Consider the following 24,624-nt stretch of genomic DNA (forward strand, 5'->3'; position numbering starts at 1 on the left):
CCAAGTTCGCTGAGTGCCGAATGACGGTCTGCTAAAAAGCACACCGCTAAAGATCTTTTCACCATGCACCCAAACAGGGTGTATGTAGCATTCTTATATGGAAGAAAATCTACGGTATTTCGTAGTCACTTAAAACTTGCACTTTGTTATACTCCATAGAATTGAAGGGGCCGTAAAACTGCATATCCAGAAAACTGCTAAAAATTCTGGTTAAAATTTTGAAAGAAATTTTTGAAAATTTTGTATAATTATAAACACAATTTTATTTTTTTTATAAATACACCTGAAGTGACGTCAGCCCCTCAACTGATTCTATGAAATTCGCTGAGAGACGAATAATTTTCGCCGTGGAAGAAAACACCCAGCACAAAAAAAAAAATGCCAAAAATCAACGGTATTTTGCAGTCACTTAAAACTAGCACTTTGTTATCCTAGAAATCTATGAGCAATAAAATTGCATATCCAAAGAAATTCTAAAAATTCTGGTTAAAAAGTTGAAAGTATCAAAACTTTTGAAAATTGTACGTAAAGTTTGAAACTTTGTTTTAGATGACTTTAGTTGTAGTACGAACTATATTTTTACAAAAAAAAAATTACCATTTACAACTGGGTATATATGAGAAGAAATTGTAGGGGTACGAATTAATAGTAGTTAGGGCAAAAAATATAACCAATTTTCCGTTTCTCTAGGATTTAAAATACTATATATGCAAAATTTATTCAAAAATAATTAAATAAAATTAGTTTGCTGTAAGTAAAACGTCCAAAATAGCAGTTTCACTTATAATTGCTAATGTTTTTCACATTACTGTAAGCATTTGAGGTGCCTCTCCATACAAACAAATTTAGTATTATTATTATAAGTATTCGGCCCCCTAGCCGAATGGGTTGGTACGTAACTACCAACCGGGAGTGCGTAGGTTCGAATCTCCGTGCATGCAAACAGCAAAATGATAGATATAGCAAGCAATGGCAAACCTCCATGCGTATTTCTGCCATGAAGAAGCTCCTCATAGAAAAAACCAAAGCCGTTCGGAGCACGCTTGAAACTGTAGATCCCTCGGTCCCTCCATTTGTGGAACAACATCAAGACGCACGCGACAAATAGTAGGACGAGCTCGGCCAAACACCCCACAGAAGTGTACGCGCCAATTATTTATTTAGTTTTATTAAGAGAAAAATAGTAATGCAATTATAAAGCAATTATTTGAAGACACGCCTCAGTAGGCTTTCGGCTTAAAGAAAACTTTTTGGCGCAACATAGAAATATGTTAACTGCAGAGATTTGCATTAAAAATTCTTAAAAAATAAAAAAATTTCATTGTGACTTAATTTTTAGACGGATTCGCTCACAAATGGCACTGTAATGAGCCAAAATATTTTGGTTGCAGTACTAAAACCTATTAAATTTGATGATTCGCTTGGAAACACAGCCAGTATTTTTGCGAGACACCTTAATGCATATTTGTCTATTTCTAGCCTCAGCTACATAAAAGCGTAAAGATGTGTGTTGGTGGAGGAAAGAATAAATAAGAATTAAACGTCAAAAAACCATTTCGACTTAAGTTGGAGCAACGAGCAACGACAACAGTGAACGTGTCGCTATTGTGGGCGGGGCTGCTGACATTTGGCCAGCTGTGAATTTGCGACATTCCTCGCTGAAATGCCTACAACCGGCAATCGAACAGTGACGCCAATGACAAAAAAAGAATATAAATATTTTTGTTGTGATATTTTTAATGATGATTTATTTTCGATGGCTGAGATAATTGAATATTTTAATGTAAAAGTTGTGTGATTTTAAGCACAATTTGTTCGTTTTTCATGTGTATTGATGAAAGCACTGCGTTATTCGTGATGCCACACCGATTGGCAATGGTTGAACGAATCTCTTTATGCACTGAATTTTTATTTGGCAAAAGCTCTGTTACACAAAACCCTAAACGATGCTCTGTTTTTTTAGAAGTATCGTCAAGTATCCATAATAGGACTGCTGGGGGAATATGATTTGAAGTAGACGTTTCGCGACCTTAGTCTGTGCAAGACACCACACCAACGGTAGAAAGTGATAGCATCTCAATTTACTCTTCCAGCACGACTTACGCGTCCACGTTACCAGAATACCCTGGAATACCCGACTAAAGACTGTTATTTCATCAGTTATGCTCAAAATAGCACTGGGGGATGTTTAACGCTATTAGATCGATAATAACAAAATCTCTTTTTGAAGAGAAGAAAAATGAGAAAAGACATCAAGAAGGCCCATAAGGATCAGAGGTTATATTAAGTGCATTCACAACACCATAAATGTTGAGCTTTCATGCGAGGAGCGCATAATTTTATTTTTCGATCTCTTTCTCGACCAAAGTTTTGCAATCAGAATTTTCAGCAGGCACGGAAAATGTTTCTATAGAAATGGTCTTACTATGTATAATGGCTAAAAGCGATGATACATAGAATTATGAGACAGTATTTTTTCACAAAGCCCAACTTTTTGTTGTTGTAGCGGTTTGCCAAGCCCTGCAAGGACGGTGTAGAAATGGTCTTACTATGTATAATGGCTAAAAGCGATGATACATAGAATTATGAGACAGTATTTTTTCACAAAGCCCAACTTTTTGTTGTTGTAGCGGTTTGCCAAGCCCTGCAAGGACGGTGTAGAAATGGTCTTACTATGTATAATGGCTAAAAGCGATGATACATAGAATTATGAGACTGTATTTTCTCACAAAGCCCAACTTTTTGTTGTTGTAGCGGTTTGCCAAGCCCTGCAAGGACGGTGTAGGCCACGGTTGTAATGAGATAGACCATCTAACAGTATCTCATCGTCCGGTTGGGTTCAAAGAGAGAGAGAGAGAGAGAGAGAGAGAAGTTAGGTGAGTGGATTTAAAGCGGCCAGTGAACATGTACTGTGTATCGTGCGGACGTACCTTTCCATGCCAGACGTATGTTAAATATGTCTGGATCAATTCTTATTTGGTAAAAGTCTAACCTACTGCAATATTCTGAACGCAAATGTGCCGAGACAACACAAAATACAACTAAACCTCTACGTCTGCGGTGGGTAGTGGTTGGACTCCAATGAAAGAAATGGGCCTAGTCGCCTCGCTGTGCAGATGCTGTAAGGCAAACATCAGGAGGCATCCCGCTCTGTTCTCTTGGCAGTATCTAACAAGCTTGGAGCTTCCTTCACTACGAATACTAGTACTAGGCGCTACATAATTCAGAATCGGCTGTCTAATTCCTTTAAATGTAGCCAGCAACATTTCCTGGTCTTTCCCCCTATTGGTTAGTGATTTTAGGACTTTGTTGCGGTTTTGGACCTTAGTGGCTATTGCGCTTGAATGCATTGAGAAGGAGTGAAAACCAATACTTTGGGAGTAAACCACCTCGGTATTAGTGTGCCAACGACTTTAACCTTTAGCCGTACTTTGACCCTCTTTGTTCGGGTGGAGAATAGGCTCGCCCTGGATTGAGTGCGGGAAAGTTTGAGATTCCTCGCAGTGAAGAGCACCAGCCACCGATGGTATTGCCGGACGACATTATCGAGTAATCGTCAGCATATGAGATTACTGAAATCCCTCTGTTGGTTGAGGGGAAGCATCGAGATGTGGAATTGGAAAAGCACGAGTAAAAGGACACCACCTCGCGGCACTCCTTGCTTTTATACTCCTTGTTTTGAGCTTTAATCTTCAAATATTACTGACGAGTGCCTGAATCTTATCCCAGAGAGGTTCCTCTCTTTACCGCTGCCTTTAAGCAGTTGGGCTATAATGCAAATATGTTTTCTACTTAAACTATAAGCAGACTGGAATTTAGAGCACAACTGATCGCAACAGGAGATGCTTCAATAAACTGCACCTCATTTGGGACACTTGCCTTAGTTGTAGAGAAAAACTACAGGAGTGATAAATTTTTCAGGCAATGTAAACCAACCCGACCAAGTCAACTTCCGTGTAATCCTCAAAACACACTGGTACGCCGTCAGCCACGCATGGCCTGCTACTTAGCAAATAAAATAAAAGAGATAAACTAATTGCGACTAGTCTAAAATCTAAGCAGACAAATTTGTTCAAAAATTAATCGAAAAACGATTTCATAGAAATTTATTAATAAACAGCCATTGATGATGATAAGGTCCTAAATTTATGTACATTTATTTAGCAGTTTATATGCTGCTAGCGGCATACCCATGTTGTTGTTTTTTTACGAACAGTCTCTTGGGCGTAAATCGCTTCAAAATAGTGGTCCGGGGAAGGTTGGTTATTATTCTTATATTCTTGCAATCAACGCAAATTTTTTTTATTGGAAGTTTTTGTTTTTAAGAGTCCTATTCTTATCACTTTGTGGTTTAAATGAACTTTGTTTTGATCACATGAGATTTCTTGCCATCAACATTTGATTTTATGGCAGCACGTTTTTATGCACACATGAAGACACACACACTTCAGTCTATTGTCGTCTGCGAAACGCCAAAAAAATATAAATTTTAAGAAAAATACAGCAGAAGACAGAAATAAAAAAATTTAATTCTATAGATTGAAGAAATAAAATAAATTAAAATAAAATAAAATAAAATAAAATAAAAAAACGAAAAAAAATTAAAATAAAAATTTAGGTACATATATGAATATACATACGTAAACATAAAAGTAATTTTAAGAAACACAAAAAAGTGTCAAAAACAAAATTAATCTAAAGAAATGCTAATACAAATTGACGCCTACTCTAGGCGCATAAAAAGTGCCACTTTTTATAATCACACAAGAAAATATGACATAAATAAATGTGTAAATTTATAAATAAATTTTATAAAAAATATTTAACAAAGAATTTGAAAAACTCAAGCAAATATAAGAATATAAAATCAGCTTCTCATGCGAACAGCGCCCGTCAACGGACATTTTTTTAACACGACAAAAGCATTCAAATCATGGGTGACCGACCGGCTATGGGGGCTTTTGCTGTATATGAGTTTGGTATTTATATTTGTTATATTTATATTTTTATTTATACAAATTTAATTGCATTGAAATGAATTACTAATTATTGATTTTATTTAAATAAGCTAAACAAACATAAAAATTTTCAAATTTTGTGCCTTTAGAGTGTAAATTTAAAAAAAAATCGTCATAAAAATAAATAAAAAGTTTGTTTGTGGATTATTGAAATATAATAAAAAAAAGTCGATTTACATAAACAAATAATTCAATTTAAACTAAAATGTTTTAAGCTATGAGTTCAAAAAACAAATTTAAGAAATAAATAACTAAATAAAGATAGAAATTATATATATATATGAGTGTACACCGCGCAACAAAACCGTAGCAAATCAACATTTTCAGCAGTTCTGACTATATTTCTTCTTTTTTTTGAATGTGCATAATTTTAACTAACAAAAACTATGTGAATTCCAATTTAAAATTTTTTACAAAAATTAAAAAAATTCCTCAAGCCTACACGGTTTTAATTAGAATTTCAAGAAAAACTTTGATATTCAGTTTTATAGCTTATTAATTTTTTTTTTTTTTAGGATGGTTCCATACGTAGAACTCCACGCAAGTGGGGAAAGTTACTGATCGCCATTCACTAGGGAGTGGCCAGGACGATTCTTCTTCATATGGTTCAAGCAACTCACAACTTCCGAGACTAGCCCAAGTATCCTCTGGGTAGCTTCCGAACACCCGTTCGGGAGTTGAGCTAAAGTGAGCAGGAGAAACATTCCAGGATAGTTGGTTGTGCGCTGGATTTGGGACCCGCCACTTAAAGCCCCCTCCAAAAAAAAGAAAAAGAAGAAGAATTTTTAGCATAAAACAGTGCAAGTTTGAAGTTGTTAACAACAAATGCCGTTGTCTTTTTATAAGTTTGTCCCTTACGGTGTTGCGCACTTTGTTTTATTTAGAAATATTCCAAAAAATAATATAAAATTGAAATAGACAAAGAATGTAATGCCTTCAAATATTTATTGTATTAAAATTATAGCTAAAAATTAGGTCCTGACCATTTTTACAAAACGAAAAAAAATGAATTAAATTAAAATTAATAAAAATTAAAATTAAAAAAAATTGTTAAACTTTAATTAAATTTAAAAAGTATTAATAAATAGAAAAAAGCATTTAAAATCAAAAAAAATTAGGAAGTAGAAAAAATTGTACTACAATTAAAAATAAAAATTATGAAAGTAATAAAATTAAATAAAATAAAAATTTAAGGAAATTTAAAATTTAAAAATTAACTTGAATTAAAAATAAAAACATTTAAAAATAAAAAAAATAAAAATTTAAAAGACAAAAAATTTAAAAATTTCAAATTCTAATTTATAAAACAAAACAATAGATAAAATCTAAGTCCCGCCCATTACTAAAAATTAAAATTAAAAAAAAATGTTGAACTTTATTTAAATTTAAAAAGTATTAATTAATAAAAAAAATTAAAAAGTAAAAAAAATTGTATTACAATTAAAAATAAAAATTAAAAAAGGAATAAAGTTAAATAAAATAAAAATTTAAGAAAATTTAAAATTTTAAAATTAACATAAATCAAAAAAACTAAAAAAAATTTAAAATAAAACAATTTAAAAATAAAAAATTAAAAATTGAATAGACAAAAAATTTAAAAACTTCAAATTCTTAAAAAAGAAAATTTTATAAAATAAAATTATTTTATGTAAATAAAAAACTTATATTACAATTAAAAAACATTAGATTAAAATAAAAAAAATAAAATAAATAAAAATTAAAAAATTAAAAAACTTTTTAAAATTAAAATTTTGGGAAACTTTAAATATACACACATATGTACACATTTACAAAATTAAGAAAAATATTTTTCTAATAGCGGTCGCCCCTCGGCAGGCAATGGCAAACCTCCGAGTGTACATATTTCTGCCATGAAAAAGCTCCTCATAAAAATATCTGCCGTTCGGAGTCGGCTAGAAACTGTAGGTCCCTCCATTTGTGGAACAACATCAAGACGCATGCCACAAATAGGAGGAGGAGCGCCAATTATATATATATATAGGTATGTACACATTAAAAAAAACGAAATTTAAAAGGCAAGGGTCTTAAAATTCAAATATATTAAAAAATTATAAAAAATTACACAAAAAATTTATGGCTTGACAACTTAAAAAAAACACAAAAAAATTAATAGAAAAAAATTCTATTGAAAACAAGGCAAATTGAAATTAAAAAACATTAAATTAATATTAATAAAAAATGATATTAATACAAAAAAAAATTTATTAAAATTAAAAAAAAGTATATTAAAATTAAAAAAAAAGTATATTAAAATTAAAAAAGTTAATTAATATTAACAAAAATTTAATTAAAATTATACAAAAAAAAATTTGAAAAGAAATTCGTTAAAATTACAACAAAAAAATAGTTAAAATTTAAGAAGATTTAAATACACTACATATGTACATGCAGATTAAAAAAAACTAAAAATTTAATAACCAAAAATTATAAAAATTTAATAACCAAAAATTATAAAAATTCAATAACCAAAAATTATAAAAATTTAATAACCAAAAATTATAAAAATTTAGTAACCAAAAATTATAAAAATTTAATAACCACAAATTATAAAAATTAATAACCAAAAATTATAAAAATTTAATAACCAAAAATTATAAAAATTTAATAACCAAAAATTATAAAAATTTAATAACCAAAAATTATAAAAATTTAATAACCAAAAATTATAAAAATTTAATAACAAAAAATTATAAAAATTTAATAACCAAAAATTATAAAAATTTCATTACCAAAAATTATAAAAATTTAATAACCAAAAATTATAAAAACTTAATAACCAAAAATTATAAAAATTTAATAACCAAAAATTATAAAAATTTAATAACCAAAAATTATAAAAATTTAATAACCAAAAATTATAAAAATTTCATTACCAAAAATTATAAAAATTTAATAACCAAAAATTATAAAAACTTAATAACCAAAAATTATAAAAATTTAATAACCAAAAATTATAAAAATTTAATAACCAAGAATTATAGAAACTTAAAATTCAACTACAAAAAAACGTAAAAAACTTTATAGTTAAAGTGTTAAGATGAAAAGAATTGATATATGCTTATTAAATATAATACTAAAATTATATAAATAATATAAAAAAATTATAAATAAATAAAAACAATTCCTAACACTTTAAAGACACATAAAAAAGTTATAAACTTATCCCTATCAGATCCATGGGTAAAGAGCGTTTGAAATTTTGAATATTTTTGGTTAAAGACACTTTTTTATGAGTCTAAACTCTTAAACACAACTACGCTTTTTGCAATGAAAGAAAACTACTCTGAAAAATCAAAGTGTAAAATTTTGCATAATTCTAGTTTTGTAATACTTCTCCTCTTAAGGGGGAAGTCTACTGTGAATTTTTCAAAAAATCGATTTTTTTTTTATTAGCTTAAAAAATACTTTGAACCCTCTTAAATAAGGTACAATATGTGTTACAGCTGGCTAAATTTTTCTTCGTTGAAATTTCGACCTTTTCCCGAAGCGCTCCAAAGCGCGTACCTGCGGCACATGAAACTTTAAACGCATTTTTCTCGAAACTAAGTTTTTGTATACGGTGTACACGATATCTCGAGTTCTGATAAATGAATCAGCTTAAAAATTTAATTATATATTCTCTGTAATAGTGTCTCTCATCTGACATAGGATTTTTTTGATATCGTTATTTGTTAAATTGTTATAAACAATAGTAACATCAATTTTAGGCAAAAAAAAAAGAAAAAAATTTCAAGAATTTTTTTTTCAACGCCAAAATTTTTTATCGACATAATCCTACGTCAGACGAGAGTCAATACTATGTATATGATAACAATATTTTGTTTTTTTGTTTTAGATCACCGAAACGTAAGATTTCATGTACACCGTTTAGGCACCTAAGAAAAGCGGACCTGCGCTTGCAGAAGTGCCACAGCGGCCATTTTGAATATTTTGACTTAAAATTTTTTTTTCAAAAACTTAAATATATAATAAAGATAAGAGTTTAAATAGATTTTATGTACGAGCAATATTTTGTTAGAAATAAAATCCGGAAAATAAGCCTGTTTTTCCCTTGTCACAGTAGACTTCCCCCTTAAGCAGCACTTATTCAAATTTCAATTAAAAAAAAAATTCTCAACTCAACACACCTCATTTTCACATATAAAAACATAGCCATTAGAACGAAAAAAAATTCTGAAGTAAGGGGTACTTTAATGATCGAAATATTTTAAATATTTTTTAAAAAATTGAGAGAATAAAAAAAAAAGAAAAAAACGCAGTCGCCTAATAAGGGTCACATTTTCTGACGTTGCATGCAACCAAACATAAAAAATTCAACCCATATGTATAATTAAATGCATCGGGCTCTGAAAGGTACAATGCGCGGCGACAACAAGAAAAATTTACAAAAACTTAAAATACTAATGTATTTTAAAAAATAAAAACTAAGAAGAATTTATAGCTCAAAACGCAAAATTTTAGAGTAATCAAAAAAAAATTAATAAAAATGCGACTAAACTTTTTTTCTTTAATTTAAAAATATGTACATACATATGTATATTAAATAAAAAATAAAAACTTGGTAGTTCAATTTCAAATAAAAAATTCTTACAAATTTTGAAATACATATTCACAAAATTAAAAATAGCAGGCTGTTGAAAACACAAAAATTTCAGAACTTAAAATTGACACATCTTAAAAATGGAAAAAGAATATATTTAAAATTTTGTAGTCAAAAGCTCAACAGTTTTACACAATTTTTAAAATTAAAAAGTTATGGTTTAAATTATTTTTTTTTAACATATAAAAAAATTAAAGCAAATAAAAAAAATTAAAAACAATTAAAACAATGTTTAAAACAAAATGGGCAATAGAAAACAAAACTAAACTATGAACACTTTTATATAGTGAAAACAAAACGAATCGTTTTTTTAATTAAAAAATTTCATAAAAAAAAATTTACACTTTTAAAAAATCTCACATTTTTAAGGCGTTTTTTCGCCTTTCGCTGCAAGCTGCCACGAAGAAGTACAAGCTGCACACCACCACTACCAAACACTTCAGCAACAGCCACTTTTTTTCTGCTATTGCAGAGGTATAGCAACCAGCAATAAAAACAACAACAAACGACGACTGGTTGGCTGTTAAATATAGAAATGATACACTACAAGAAAACGCGCGCGTCCTCCTTCGACAACAACAACAACGACAACTACAACGAAGACACAATGCAAACAAATTCAAGTCAACCAAAGCAATAGCGCACCGACACCAATCACAAAAACAACAGCAACAACAACGAAATGAGCAATTTTTGCACTGCGCGCGCACAAAACAGCAAAATGAATCGAATTAAACGATAATACCAAACAAAAGGAAACGTTTCAAGATGCAGAAGCAGAAGAAGAAGAAGCACAAAGATTGACTGACGATGAAATAAATATATCTGCGATGCGCGTTATGATTTTTATACGCGCGTAGCCGGCGAAGTCTGATGAGCGAATGATTTGCGCTAGGGAGAGTACCAAGCGCAAAAGTATAGCCACCAGACAGACAGACAACCAGCCAGCGAGCCGGCACGAATTAAAAACCATTTGTATGTATGTTTTTGCTCCCCGAGCTAAGCGTTTATCGGCTGCAAGTGATTGACAGCGGACCGGTTAGTGGTTGGTTGGTTGGTTGGTTGGTTGGTTGGCTAGAGGATGGTTGCTTCTATCTATTAAATCTGCGCTTGATGACCACAACTCTGAGCGTTTGTAGAGTCGTCAGCTATACTTTTTTTAAATGGCTTACTAAATGACAATAAACTGACAATGGCCAGAGGCAGCAGCAACAACAAAAAATAACCACAATATTTTGATTAAGAAGCAATACAAACAGCAAATAAATGTCGTCTTCTTCTACCTCTGCGTTTCTTTTTTTTTTTAATTTTTTTATTTGGTTTTTTCGGTTATGTTGTAAGCAAACGCTTAGTGTTGTAGTTATTAGTTTCCTGTTTATTGCTGGTTTTGTTGACGCAACAAAAAAGGCAACACAGCGAAAAAGAGAGCTTTCTAGCTTTAGACTATAAAGGCGAGTGAGTAAGAGCCGATGTTGTTGTGCTGTTGTTTTTGTTTTGCCCCGTTTATGATGTTTTCGTGTAAAGTGTCATCTTCATCATCTAGTATTTGTATGTGCAGATGCATGTAAATCAAATTAGATTTGTTTTGCGAGTTGCGCGCCGTATTGGAGCGAAAATAAAAACAACGCGCTTTCTCCACTACGCGCTCGACTGATTGCACGCTAGCTGATGTTGTTTTGCTGTTTCGCCGTTTGGCTATTTGTCATTTATTTTGCTGATATTTTATTTGGTCTTTCTATAATTTTCAAGATTAATTTTTTTATTGTATTTTATTAATACATAAATAAATTTCATTTTTTATATCTACGTATTTGCTTATGCAGTACCAGTCCCAGTAGGAAATTTAGAGTCCTCACATGTTGAATATGGAGTTATGAAGGGTATGGGATGAAGGATACAGGACGACAGATCGAAGCTAAAAATTGTATACTAAAAACCTCTTAGAACTAATAAAAAAACCGCATACAAGATGGCGCAAATTTAATCACCCTATAAGAAGACTCATAATTTTTGCAAATGGTGTCGTACGTCAATCTTATTTGACACTTGCGAACTAGACAAGAAGATTTCCATCACACAAAATCATTTTTTAGAATAACAAACAGTACATTTTTAAATAAAAACAAATTAAAAGATTAGAAATACCCACAAACTTTCTATCCAAATTACACAGTTTTTAAATAGAATTTTAAATTAAATTTTAAATATTTAAATAAAATTTTAACTTGAAATTTCGGTATGCAGTGTTAAAGCTTCATAAATTTTGTGCAAGTTAAAAGTTGCTGAAAATTACGGTGTTGCCTATTTTCTTCATTTTTCCTAGTTATAATAGGAAAATACGCAACAGCGTCAGGGATAAAAATGATAAAAAATCAAAGAGAATTTTGAACCATTTCAAACTTGCACTTTATTATACTGAAATTTAATGGGCTATAAAACTGCATATCCAAAAATTTCTAAAAATTTTGATAAAAATTATGAAAATTTCATAAAAATTCGTCGCATCTACATAAATCTTGTACAAAGTCTGAATCTTTGATTTATATAATATTTTATTTAGAATTAACTATATTTTTATAAAAAATCAAAGAAAATTTAAATAAAAAAAATTATATTTTATAATTACCTATAAATAAAAAATTATAATTTATAAAAAATTATAAAAATTATAATTTATAAAAACCATAATTTATTAAAAAACTTAAAACAAATACAATATAATTTATAAAAAATAGTAAAAATTACAATTTTATAAAAAATTATAAAAATCATCATTTATAAAAAATTCAAAGCAAATATAATATAATTTATAAAAATTATAAAAATTATAATTTATAAAAAAATTAAAGCAAATATAATTTATAAAAAATTATAAAAATCATAATTTATAAAAAATTTAAAACAAATATAATTTATAAAAATTATAAAAATTATAATTTATAAAAAATTTAAAGCAAATATAATTTATAAAAAATTATAAAAATCATAATTTATAAAAAATTTAAAACAAATATAATTTATAAAAAATTATAAAAATTATAATTTATAAAAAATTTAAAACAAATATAATTTATAAAAAATTATAAAAGTCATAATTTATAAAAAAATTTAAACAAATATAATTTATAAAAAATTAAAAAAATTATAATTTATAAAAAATTTAAAACAAATATAATGTGTAAAAAATTATAAAACTTATATTTCATAAAAAATTTATAGCAAATATAATTTATAAAAAATTATAAAAATCATAATTAAAAAAAAAAATTTAAAACAAATAGAATTTATAAAAAATTATAAAAAATTTAAAAAAAAATTAAAAAAATTATAATTTATAAAAAATTTAAAGCAAATATAATTAATAAAAAATTATAATTTATAAAAAATTTAATTAATATTATAAAAAAAGAGAAGTAGCCAGCTCTGTTCAAAATATTAATGTGCTACCTCGTCGTGTGGTGTATTTTTAAGTCGCACAATAGCTATCCGTCATACAGGATTCAATACATGAAATATGCCGTTACTATGTGTTGATCCGTGTGGAGATTCAAAGAGAAATACTTGTGTACATACACACGACTATAAAGATATTCCTGTTTACAGGTCATGTGCTTTATCACCGAAGAGAAATTGCATATTAGCTACCAACAACCAATAAAACAAAAGCGTACGAATAGAAAAACAAAAAAAGGTATCTGAAATCCATATATCACAGATAAATTGACTACGGAATACCACTTCCAATTGGGTATATTTTCCAACACATTCACTTAGCTTACGTGTGTTGCTGCTGGTGCTGGCTAATTGACTGTAATCAATCAACATTCTAAGGCACAGCGTGTGCTCAGCTCAGCCGGAATTGTTTTCGTTGTCAATTTGCAGCTATTGAGTCGGTCAGAAGAGGGTTACTTGTTGTTGCGTTTTTATTTATTAAAATAATATGTATTAGTAACGGCTAATAACATATTTATCAGGCTTAGTGGAAGGGATTGTGTTCAATTAATTCTAATATCCAATTAGGTAAACAAAAGCTTACGAAAACAAGTGGCTAACAAGCTTTGGGTCAAGTTCAACTCCAAGGTTTAAACACTTAGATCGTAGGTGAATTAGGAAGTCGAATGTGGTTTTTTAGGTGAATAGTGCAATGTTCTTGGGATTAAAAACTTGTTTTTAAAGTTGAAAGATAGCGTTGAGGTAATTTTTTATTCTTTTAAATATATTTAAAAAAAATGTATCAAAGCAATTACATTAAAATTCATTACAAAACTTAGTTAATGTAATTCGTTGGTAGAATTTTGTATATTTAAATGATATTAATTTTAACGATTACTTAAAAAAGTGGATAGAATAGTATACACACACACACATACATACATATGTATCAGACGGATATCTAGACGGTGATCTAAGAAGCCAAATATTTAAGAATATTTAAACTGCGGAAGGGGGATTTTTCTTTTAACGCTGACGCTACAAATTTTTACTTTTCTCAGTAAATTTAAAAAATTACTATTAAAAGCCAAAGGGAATAAAAAACAGTTTTTAAGTAGAAGTACTACTTAGTTTTTTTTATTTAAAAATTTTTTTTTTAATTTTTTTATTATATTTAAAATTTTCTTTTTAATTTTCTTTTTAATTTTTTTTCAAAATTTTTTTCTTAATTTTTTTAATTTTTTTTTATTTTCGGTTTTTTATTGTTTTTATTTTTTTTTATATTTTGTTTAGTTTTTTTATTGTTTTGATTTTTTTTTTTAATTTTGTTTTGTTTTTTTATTGTTTTTATTTGTTTTTATATTTTGTTTTGTTTTTTTATTGTTTTTATTTTTTTTTTTTTATATTTCGTTTTGTTTTTTTATTGTTCTTATATTATTTTTTGAATCTTATTTTTAATTAAATTTTTAATTTAATTTTTTAGTTTTTAATTTAATATTTTAATTTTTAATTTTATTTTTTATTTTTTTTTTTTTTTTTTTTTTTTTTTTGTCGGGACAACTAGCAAGTGCAGCACTCAGACATTAATTGAGTCCATTGTACTACACTTGGATTCCCTTTTAATTTTCTTTAAATCTACCCGATCTCCGAAGAAATCTGAGAAGATCTTGTGGTGCCAAGGAGTCAAGATGGTCGCTTCTTAACACATCAGTGCCAAAGACCTCAAACCTGATTCGGGCGAAGGCGGGGCAGACACACAGGAAGTGGTCCGCCGTCTCATCCTCCTCTTCACAAGCTGGGCAGAGTACACTGTCTGAGATGCCCAACCTTTCCATGTGCTTCGCCCACAGAAAGTGGCCCGTCATCAGTCCAACCAGCCGTCTGCACTCCCCTCTGCTTAATGACAGAAGGGTTTGCGACAGTCGATCGGACATGACAGGTAACATCAGTTTTGTCCATCTGCAGCCTCTCTCAGCCTGCCAAGCTCGCTTGTGGGTAGTAGTTACCCATTTGCTAACCGTGGCCGTGATGGCCGCAGAGGGGAGTGGCAAAGCGGGCTCTGGGCCAAAGAAGTTGGCTTCAGAGCCCATCTTAGCTAAGGAGTCAGAGGTCTCGTTACCCGCGATACCCACGTGTCCCGGGACCCATGTTAGCATCAGGCTATTATGTCTACCGACATAGTTCAGCCTGGATTTACAGGACTTCACTACCCCTGATGTGGTTTGAGGGCTGTCTAAGGCCATAAGCGCTGCTTGGCTGTCGCTGCAGACACATATAGATCTGCCTCTCCATCGTTTTTCCACAACAAAGTTCATCGCTTCTTGAACTGCATACACCTCCGCTTGAAACACAGATGCATGCATTCCAAGAGCAAAGTGCAGTTTTGTCCCGCTGGATTCCACGTAGACCCCAGAGCCGGAGCCATGCTCGGTCCTGGAGCCATCCGTAAAAATGCGAAAACAGTGTTTGCCGGGCTCATTTTCTGAGTCTCCCCACAACTGAGCCTCTGGTAGCACTACACTGTATCTCTTCTCAAGTACGACTCTTGATGGCATTGAGTCAAGGGGCATGGAGAGAATCGTTGGATCGATGTCCATGCCTTCTCTGTGTTCCAATGCCGGACAAGGGCCGTACCAGTTCCCACTGTGTTTCAGTCTGCAGATGGCCTTCAAGGCCTCTCCTCGGATGAAAGCATCAAGTGGTGGTAAACCAATCAGAGCATCTAGTGCCGGGCCTGAAGTAGTCGGAAAAGCTCCGGTGCAACAGATGGCCGCAGTGCGTTTTATTTTTTAGTTTTTGTTTTTATTTTATATTTTGCTTTTTTTTGTTAGTGGTTTTCTTTTTGTTATATTTTATTTATTTATTTTTTATTATTTTATTTGATTACTATTAAAAACCAAAATGAAAACAAAATTTTTTATCAAACTATGTTAAAGATTTTTTAAGTAACAATATAATGTCATTTTATTTTTTTTTTAATTGTTTTTTTTTATTTTTTTTTACTCTTTTTGTTAAATTTTGTTTTTTAATTTTTTATATTTTGTTTTTATTTATTGTTTTTATTTTTCATCTTATTTTTAATTTAATTTTAAATTTTCAATTTTATTTTTTAATTTTCAATTTTATTTTTTGGTTGGTTGGTTGGTTTAAGGGTGACCCCGCATCGGAGTGCCACATAGACCGCAAGTTGGGTTGTGTTGCCCTAGAGCTCATTATTTTATATGATTTCCCCACCTAACCGAGATTTTTATTGTAGATTTTGGTCAAAGATATTAATTCGTTTCGAGAATTTGATGAGATATTCGATTTTCAGGTTCGAGAGTACTGAAAGATTGTCAATTGTTAGAGAGCCTAGAAGAGCGAGTCGACTTCTGGCTAGACCGGGACAACTGCACAGCAAATGTCTGCTCGATACTTCCTCATCTTTGTCCTCGCAGTATCTGCACAGGTCGTTTTGAGGAACCCCGAGCCGACGTGCGTGAGTGCCCAAAAGGCAGTGGCCGGTGATAAGAGATATTATATGCCTTAGTTCGTGTTTCGAAAGACTTATAAGGGTTTTTGTCTGTTTCAGATTGATGGATGGCCAGATTTGTCTGGTCGTAACGCAAGTAGTTTCCACTTGCCACCTCCGATCAGCAATGCTGTGAAATTCTCGATCAATGAGCATTTTACATGTTGAGAGCGGAATGTGGATTGTGGGTAAGTTACTAACATTTGATTGCGCAGCTCCAGCTCTTGCGAGCTCATCAGCTTTGCAGTTACCTTCGAATCCACTGTGTGACCCGGTATCCAGATAACTTGGACAGAATTCTGAACACTTATCTCGTTAAGAGATAAGAGACAGGATCGAACCACATCTGAGTGGGTATAAGAGGAGCTGAGTGCTCGAACGGCCGCTTGACTGTAGGTGAAAAAGCGGATATCCTCTAGTGATATTCTATTTTCTAAGAGAGTTTTCGCAGCATACCAGATAGCGCATACTTCCGCTTGGAATACGCTACAGTAGTCGGGTAATCTAAATGATAGATTGATGTGAGGGGAATTGGAAAAGATTCCAAATCCCACTTTGCCGTCTTGTCTTGAACCATCTGTATATATAATCAGAGGGCCATCGATTTCGGTTAGATTTGTCTTCCATTATTCTCTAGTTGGGAGTGAACAGGAGAATAGCAAAGGATGATGATTTTTATGTTACTTTTTTATTTAATTTTATTTTTACTTTTTTTTTATTGTTCTTTTAGTTAAATGTTTTTATTTTATTTCCTTCCTTCACTCAAAACCATAATTTTTTTGTATTTAGTAAAAAAAATTGTTCAAAGCAAATCTGGATGATTAGTTTTGTGCCACCTTGCAGGTACATAAAAAAGATATCCAACTCAACTGGAAAATTCACCACAATTTACTGTAGAATGATAGTTTCGCATGACAACACCTGTTGAAAAAGGGTAAATAAAAGTGAAAAAAAAAATGTTATGCCAAACAATCGAACTTATAATTAAACACAAAACATATACATACGTACATACATAAATTCTCAAAATAAAAAAAAAAAATTTTTAAAAATCGCGAACACAAAAAAAATGTGATGCTAATAAATTTTAGCGACAAACTCGCGTGGACACTGATAATCGCTTAAAAAAAGTGCTTCTGCGAAGTTTGCTAAGGAACTTAAAATGACAAAAAAAAAACAAATTTATTATACCTATTTATGTATGTATGTACAAATGTACACTCACATATTTTACCAAGCACGTGGGATGATGTTATAATATGAATTTTCAGGGAGCGAAAATAAAAAGTTCTATAGACAATTTATTACACACAAAAATACATGCAAATATACTTTTGCTTTTAAGCGGTGGGTTGTATGTGGAAATGGGTTATGAACCCGCCATGGTAAAAATTTCCATGAAAAATATAAATTTGATATACCTAGTACACCTTAATGTGATCCGTCAAGCCTGGCTGGTTAATGGTCTGGTAAAAACAAAGACAGACTTTGTCGCCATGCAGGAGTTGCGTTGAAAGAGCAAGGCTCTAGACAGCCATAGGACCTTACGCTGCCAAATAAAAATGCGAAAAATTCAAAATAATATTTTAGGTAATGAAGTAATAATGTCTGAAATGCCCAAAAATATATTATTTGTTAAAAGAATTCATCTTTTATGGCAAGACACCGCTAACCTACTGAATCGAATGAGAAACTTGATGAACTTTGATTTAAACGGATTACGGAAGGAATACTGCAAAATTTGTTGAAAATGTATACTGCGACACATACAAAATTCTGTTAAAACCAAATGAGGCTCGATAAAATATTAGTATAACTTTTTATGGAATCAAACTTATCGTAAATTCCTTGTGTAAGCAAATCATTACCATAAATTCCAGTGCAAAAACAATAATAATAAAAGTTGGAATTCTCCCACAATCCGCTTTTATTTTGCATTGGAATATACAGAAATTATTCGTTCAAATAGAATTCATGATAAGGCATAATAAATATCTAATTTATAATGCGATATAATTTTTGTGGTGGTACCAAAGGCAATGTTATGCGAAGTGTTCCACTTAAAACTCAAAATATATAAAATATTGGAAGGCCGATAGCCCCAGATGCTAATTGCCTTATACTGTAATGAAATCATTTATAAATATATTTCACATAAATAAATGAATATATAAAATAAAATATCAATGTTCTGCATTTTTTCTGTAAGTTTCAATATAATAAGAAGCACATTTTAAAGGATTTTTATAAATTTTTAGATTTAACTAAAATTGAAACTTAAGGAATACTGTAAATGTAGATATTTAAGAGAAATCTCTTAGTTTCTTCTCATTAGTTGTTGGTCTTAGATATCAGTGACTTTCGTAATGAAATGTAATGCAATTATTCAAAGTAATAAAGAAATAAATAACAAATTTATTAAACATAAATCTTTTTTAATTTTTGCGCAAAAACAAATTTGAAAAAAAATATTTGTGAAACAATTTTATTTAATTTGTTACGAAAATGTTTACAAAAGATTTTTTTGGAAATTTTTGTAATTTTTTAAAAACACTCCCTTAAATTTTTTTTTCTTATTTTTAAGTTTGATGGGAAATTGTGATGTGCACAGATATTTTTGAATTGAAATCTTAAGAGCTCTATTTTTCCCGCTAAGAAAATGATTTTTAAATAAAAAATATATTTCATTTATTTAAAATTTTTGGAAATTGGAATCCTCTTAAATACTGTTACAAATAATTTTTTTTTGTACATCAATCTTTTCTTCTTTTTCCAGCAAAACCACAATTTTTAAATAAAAATATTTGTGAAACAATTTTATTTATTTTTGATTATTTATTTATTCAATTTTTATATAAAAATATTAGTGAAACAATTTTATTAAAGAAAAAATTCGGTCATTTTTGATAATTAAATGTAGATATTCAAGTGAATACTGTCTAAAATAATTTTTTTAACACTAACCTTTTTAAGTTTTTTCAACAAAAACATCCAAAAATATTTAAAAACAATTTTATTTAATTTGTTAAGAAAAAAAAAAACAGTTTCGGTCATTTTTGAACAACACTCCCTCAGATTTGTTTCTTATATTTAGGTTTTATGGAAAATTGTGATGTGCACAAATAATTTTGCATTGAAATTTCTTAGATTTTTTAATATTAAAAAAATCTTATCTTTGCTTATTAAACAAAACTATATTTCTATTGAAAACTTAGATTCTTTTATATAATTTTATGGGGGCAAAAAATGTTTTTAATTAAAGAATTTATTTTATTTATTCAAAATTTTATCGACGTACCCTTTTTCTTTCAAATAACCCCTAAGAAAGAAGTCCAACGGTGTCGTTGACGCTTAGGTGTGGTTCGCATTCAACATCGGCCCTTGAAATTTGACCACCCTTTATAAAAATTCTTAGTTTTACAGGAGAAATTTACTTACTAAATAAAAATATTTTTGAAGTGAAATCTCTTAGGTTGTTTTCATAATTTAAAAGTTTCCGTTTCTTCAGGAAAAAATTTGGTTTTTAGATAAAAAATGTATTTTATTTCTGATCCAGCCATTTTTTATTTTTATATTTGTTTATATTTACTTTAAATTTACGAAAGAAAATCTCTGATTCTTCTCAAAAAATAAAAAATAGTATTTGAAGAAAATTTTATGTTTCATAAAGAAATCAACAGAGAAACGATTTTATTTAATTTGCTCAAACACATTTTTTTAGTCATTTTTGAAAAATGCCCCCCAGAGATGTTTTTTATTGATTTATTTTCTATTCAAAATTATGGTATACTTACTATATATTTTTCGCACCAAATTCTAATTTTTTTTTTTTTTTTTTCAAAACAAAAAAATAGTCTTTCAAGGAAAAATCTATTTTTGAAATAAAAATATTTGAAAAACCACTTAATTTAATTTAAAAAAAAATATTAAAAAAAAAAATAAATAAAATAAAAAAATAAATATATAAAAAAAACATTTTTTTTTTGGTTCGTCATCTTTTGAAAAACAACCCTTTAGAATTTTTATTGAAAACTATGGTATAGATATTTTTGAAGCGAAACTCATAGGTTCTTTGCAAAATTTAAGAAGACAAATAGTTTTCAGGAAAAAACTATTGTTTAGAAATAAATTATTAGTAAAAAATTTATTTGATTTGTTCAAAATTTCTGAAAAAAATTTCTGTTTGCTTATTTCTGAAAAACACCAGATTTTTTTTTTTATTTTTTATTAACACGTTGACTGCCGAGCGAAATTTGCTGGTTATCACACAGCGCCGCAAGTGTGCATCACATAATCGTGCAAGTATAAATTGAAACATCGCACGTTCTCATTTTAGTTGCAATACTGTAGGGGCTGTTGATATAATATATTTGTTGAAGAGCAGCTACAAATAAAACACCAAAGGTTATAACTTACTGCACTGCACCAAAAACAATGCGCCGGCAGTCAACGTGTTAAATTATTGAATATAGTATAGATAGACATTTGTAAATTGAAATTTCTTAATTCCTTTCGAAATTAAAAAAAAAAAAATTTGAGGAAAAATATACTTTTAAAATATTTGATAAAAATTTTTATATAATTTATTCAAAATTCGTGGATTTTTTTTAATAAAACCCTCAAATAAGTGTCTCATTTTCTTCAATACTATCTTAGGCTATGCTCTGTAAATTTTGTAAATTTTATAATGTGATTTCCATAACTTTTAAGGATACATTTAAATACCTAGTCTCCGGTATGATTTAAGCGGATGCATGCCGGCATTGACCTTACCACGCGGTGCTCAAAAGCAGAGCGAGTCAAATTAATTCACTGATCAGCGCCCCAAAGCCATAAGAACATTTCCGGTGCGAAGTGGTAGAGTAGAATGGACACACAAGCCACCTTGGTGGGGTTCGTACCTGGGCTACTTAAAAACATACAGTAAATCTCCGCTCTCTAAGCGGCCTTACTGATCGTCTGTGTGTGTACGTGCCATGGTACATCACAACACCGGCGCCGACATAACCCAGAGAGAAATTTGACTTCACTTGATATTTCTAATTGATGTCAGTTTTGTAGAGAAATTAAAACGAAGATTGACAAAACGCGTCATTCTAATTCGCATAAGAGACGCACGTTTTTATAGAATAAAGAAAACAATTTTTTGCTGATTATAATTTATTCCACGCGCCCGCTTTTTAGTTTTTTTTGGTCACGCTTTACTTACTGATCTACGTACATACGAAACTTTTTCATTCAACTCTCAACTCAACTGTTTCTGTAATTTCTCGCTTTGACTACAAGCCATTTTTCAATTCATTTCAAATTTATTATTGCGCCTAGTTACCGCTAATGTGTAAACTATTAACCCCCAACACGTAATCCGATTGTAATCCAATTGTGTGTGACTGGGCGGCGGGCAAAGCGTGCGATCGAACGAGCGATGAGGTAATATTTCTTCACACATTCTCCGCTACAAAAATAAATCAAATAAAATAAAATACGAAACACAAAATAAGCGTGGGGCCATAGGAAATTTTTTTGCACATATGTACACACATGCACACATGCATAGGTACACACACATACACAGGCTCATGAGCAATTGTAGCATTCTAACTGCTAATGGGCAACTATACAAAAATGGAGTTGCAAATTTTCGAACAAAAGTGTCAATAGCGAATTGCGAACAACTTTGTGGTGTGGTGACGAAATCGCACAGTTGAAATGAACAAAACATAGAATTCGAAAGAAGTGTGTAGGTATGCATGTATGTATGTATGTATGGATTTATGCTCTCATGCAGGTGTGCATAAATTTTTACATACTACATACATACGCACATATCTACTTGCTCAAATCAGGCAGAACTGACACTTGTTCGGAGCTGCTGCTGCTGTTGCTTTGACTAGCGTTTAATTTTTTTTTTCCTGATTATCTCATACTCATTTATTGTTCTACAAATGTTATTGTTATTGAGTGTATTATTTGTGTTAAGATAAGGTTGGGTGACGACAATCTTGAGAAAACTTAGTGTGATTATTGCACGCATAAACATTTGCTGTTATCTCACTGCAAAAGTGCGAAAGCGTGCGAGAGCGCTTCGAGAGCACAACGACGCGATTTTCTCGCTCGATTCCGGAAGATGTTTGCGTGCTGCATGCGATTGCAACAATAACAAAATAATAAATGCTAATTGTTGATGTAAGTCTTCATTAGAAATTCATACAGTTTACAGAGTAGGGTGAAACCAAAGAGCTGTTGATTTTTGAATGCAAGATTATAAGCCGTTTAACACGTTGAATGACATGTGAACATTTAATTTTTACGAGGGTAACCGTCTAATAACAAAAAAATATGTACAGTGGCGGTCACAATAATACAAAGTAGCCGAAAATTAATCCGACTTTGGCCTGGGGATAGAGTATATAAAGTAGAGTGAGATTAAAAAGCGGGTTTGGGATAAAAAAATATATTGATTTTATTTTTAAATGTAGCTGATGGCTATTTTATTACTGAATACAATGATGGCTATTACATAAAAAGTAAATAAGAAATTAAAAAAAATCAAAAACAATTAAAAATATAATAAAACAATAACGAAAATTACAAAAAAGTACCAAAAAATAAATAGAAAAAAACAAAATAATAACAAAAAAGAAACAAAATTAAAAAAATAATAATGTATCAAAATAAAATACTAGAAAACAAATAAAAAAAATTAAAAATATTATAAAAAATAACAAACAATAAAAAATAAAAATTATAAAAATAATTAAAAAAATAAAAATAAAAAAAAGAAAAATAAGAAATAAAAAATATATAAAAATAATAAAATTAAAAAAAATAAACAAAAAATAAATAAAAAATCAAATATTAAAAAAATAAATAAAAATAAAAAAGTAAAAAATTAAAAAACAAATCTTAAATAAGTAACTGTGGACTTTTAACAAACAACTTATGTGATTTTAGGGGTTTTGCTTTGGGATCAATAAAATCTGATTGCGAAAATAAATAAAAAGAAAAATAAGAAAAGAGAAATATCTTCTCTTCTTAATTGGCGCTATAACCGCTTACGTGATTTTGGCCGAGTTTAACAAAGCGCGCCAGTCGTTTCTTTCTCGTGATAACCGGCGCCAGTTGGACACACCAAGTGAAGCCAAGTCCTTCTCCACCTGATCTTTCCAACACAGAGGAGGCCTTCCTCTTCCTCTACTACCACCAGCTGGTACCGCATCGAATACTTTCCATTCGGACGACATGACCCAGCCAACGTAGTCGCTGGATCTTTATTCGCTGCGCTATGTCTATGTCGTCGTAAAGCTCATACAGCTCATCGTTCCATCGTCTGCGATATTCGCCGTTGCCAACGTGCACAGGTCCAAAAATCTTACGCAGAATCGTTCTCTCGAACACTCCAAGCGTCGCTTCATCGGATGTTGTCATCGTCCAAGCTTCTGCGCCATACGTTAGGACGGGCATGATGAGAGTCTTGTAGAGTGTTAGTTTTGTTCGTCAGGAGAGGACTTTACTGCTCAGTTGCCTACTTAGTCCAAAGTAGCACTTGTTGGCAAGAGAGATTCTACGTTGGATTTCAAGGCTGACATTGTTATCGGTGTTAATGCTGGTTCCTAAATAAACGAAGTCTTTTACAAACTCGAAATTATAACTGTCAACAGTGACGTGGGTGCCGATACGCGAGTGCGCCGACTGTTTGTTTGGAGACAGGAGGTACTTCGTTTTGTCCTCGTTCACCACCAGACCCATTTGCTTTGCCTCCTTATCCAGTTCGAAGAAGGCAGAACTAACAGCGCGGTTGTTAGGGCCGATGATGCCAATATCATCGGCATACGCCAACAATTGTACGCTCTTATAAAAAATTGTGCCTGAGCGATTAAGTTCTGCGGCTCGTACGATGCTCTCCAACATCAGTTTAAAGAAGTCAGACGACAGCGAGTCACCTTGTCTGAAACCTCGTTTGGTATCAAACGGCTCGGAGAGGTCCTTCCCAATTCTGACGGCGCTGCTGGTGTTGAGCAACGTCATCTTACAAAGCCGTA

The 24,624-nt window shown here is 30.5% G+C and overlaps 1 protein-coding gene across 5 annotated transcripts in view; it reads right to left on the reverse strand.

Annotated features, from left to right (window-relative positions):
* Window positions 1–24,624, reverse strand: part of LOC129249228 (uncharacterized) — a 92,542-nt gene that overhangs the window by 44,078 nt on the left and 23,840 nt on the right. The window contains exon 1 of one of the 5 annotated variants that reach the window (XM_054888917.1): window positions 10,000–10,493. The exons of the other annotated variants lie outside the window; for them this stretch is intronic. The gene's annotated coding sequence lies outside the window, so the exon portion shown is untranslated. Of the gene's footprint in view, window positions 1–9,999; window positions 10,494–24,624 lie in introns of those variants that run through there. 5 annotated transcript variants of the gene reach the window in all.

Source organism: Anastrepha obliqua, chromosome 5, assembly GCF_027943255.1.
Source record: "Anastrepha obliqua isolate idAnaObli1 chromosome 5, idAnaObli1_1.0, whole genome shotgun sequence".
Taxonomy (NCBI): Eukaryota; Metazoa; Arthropoda; class Insecta; order Diptera; family Tephritidae; genus Anastrepha; species Anastrepha obliqua.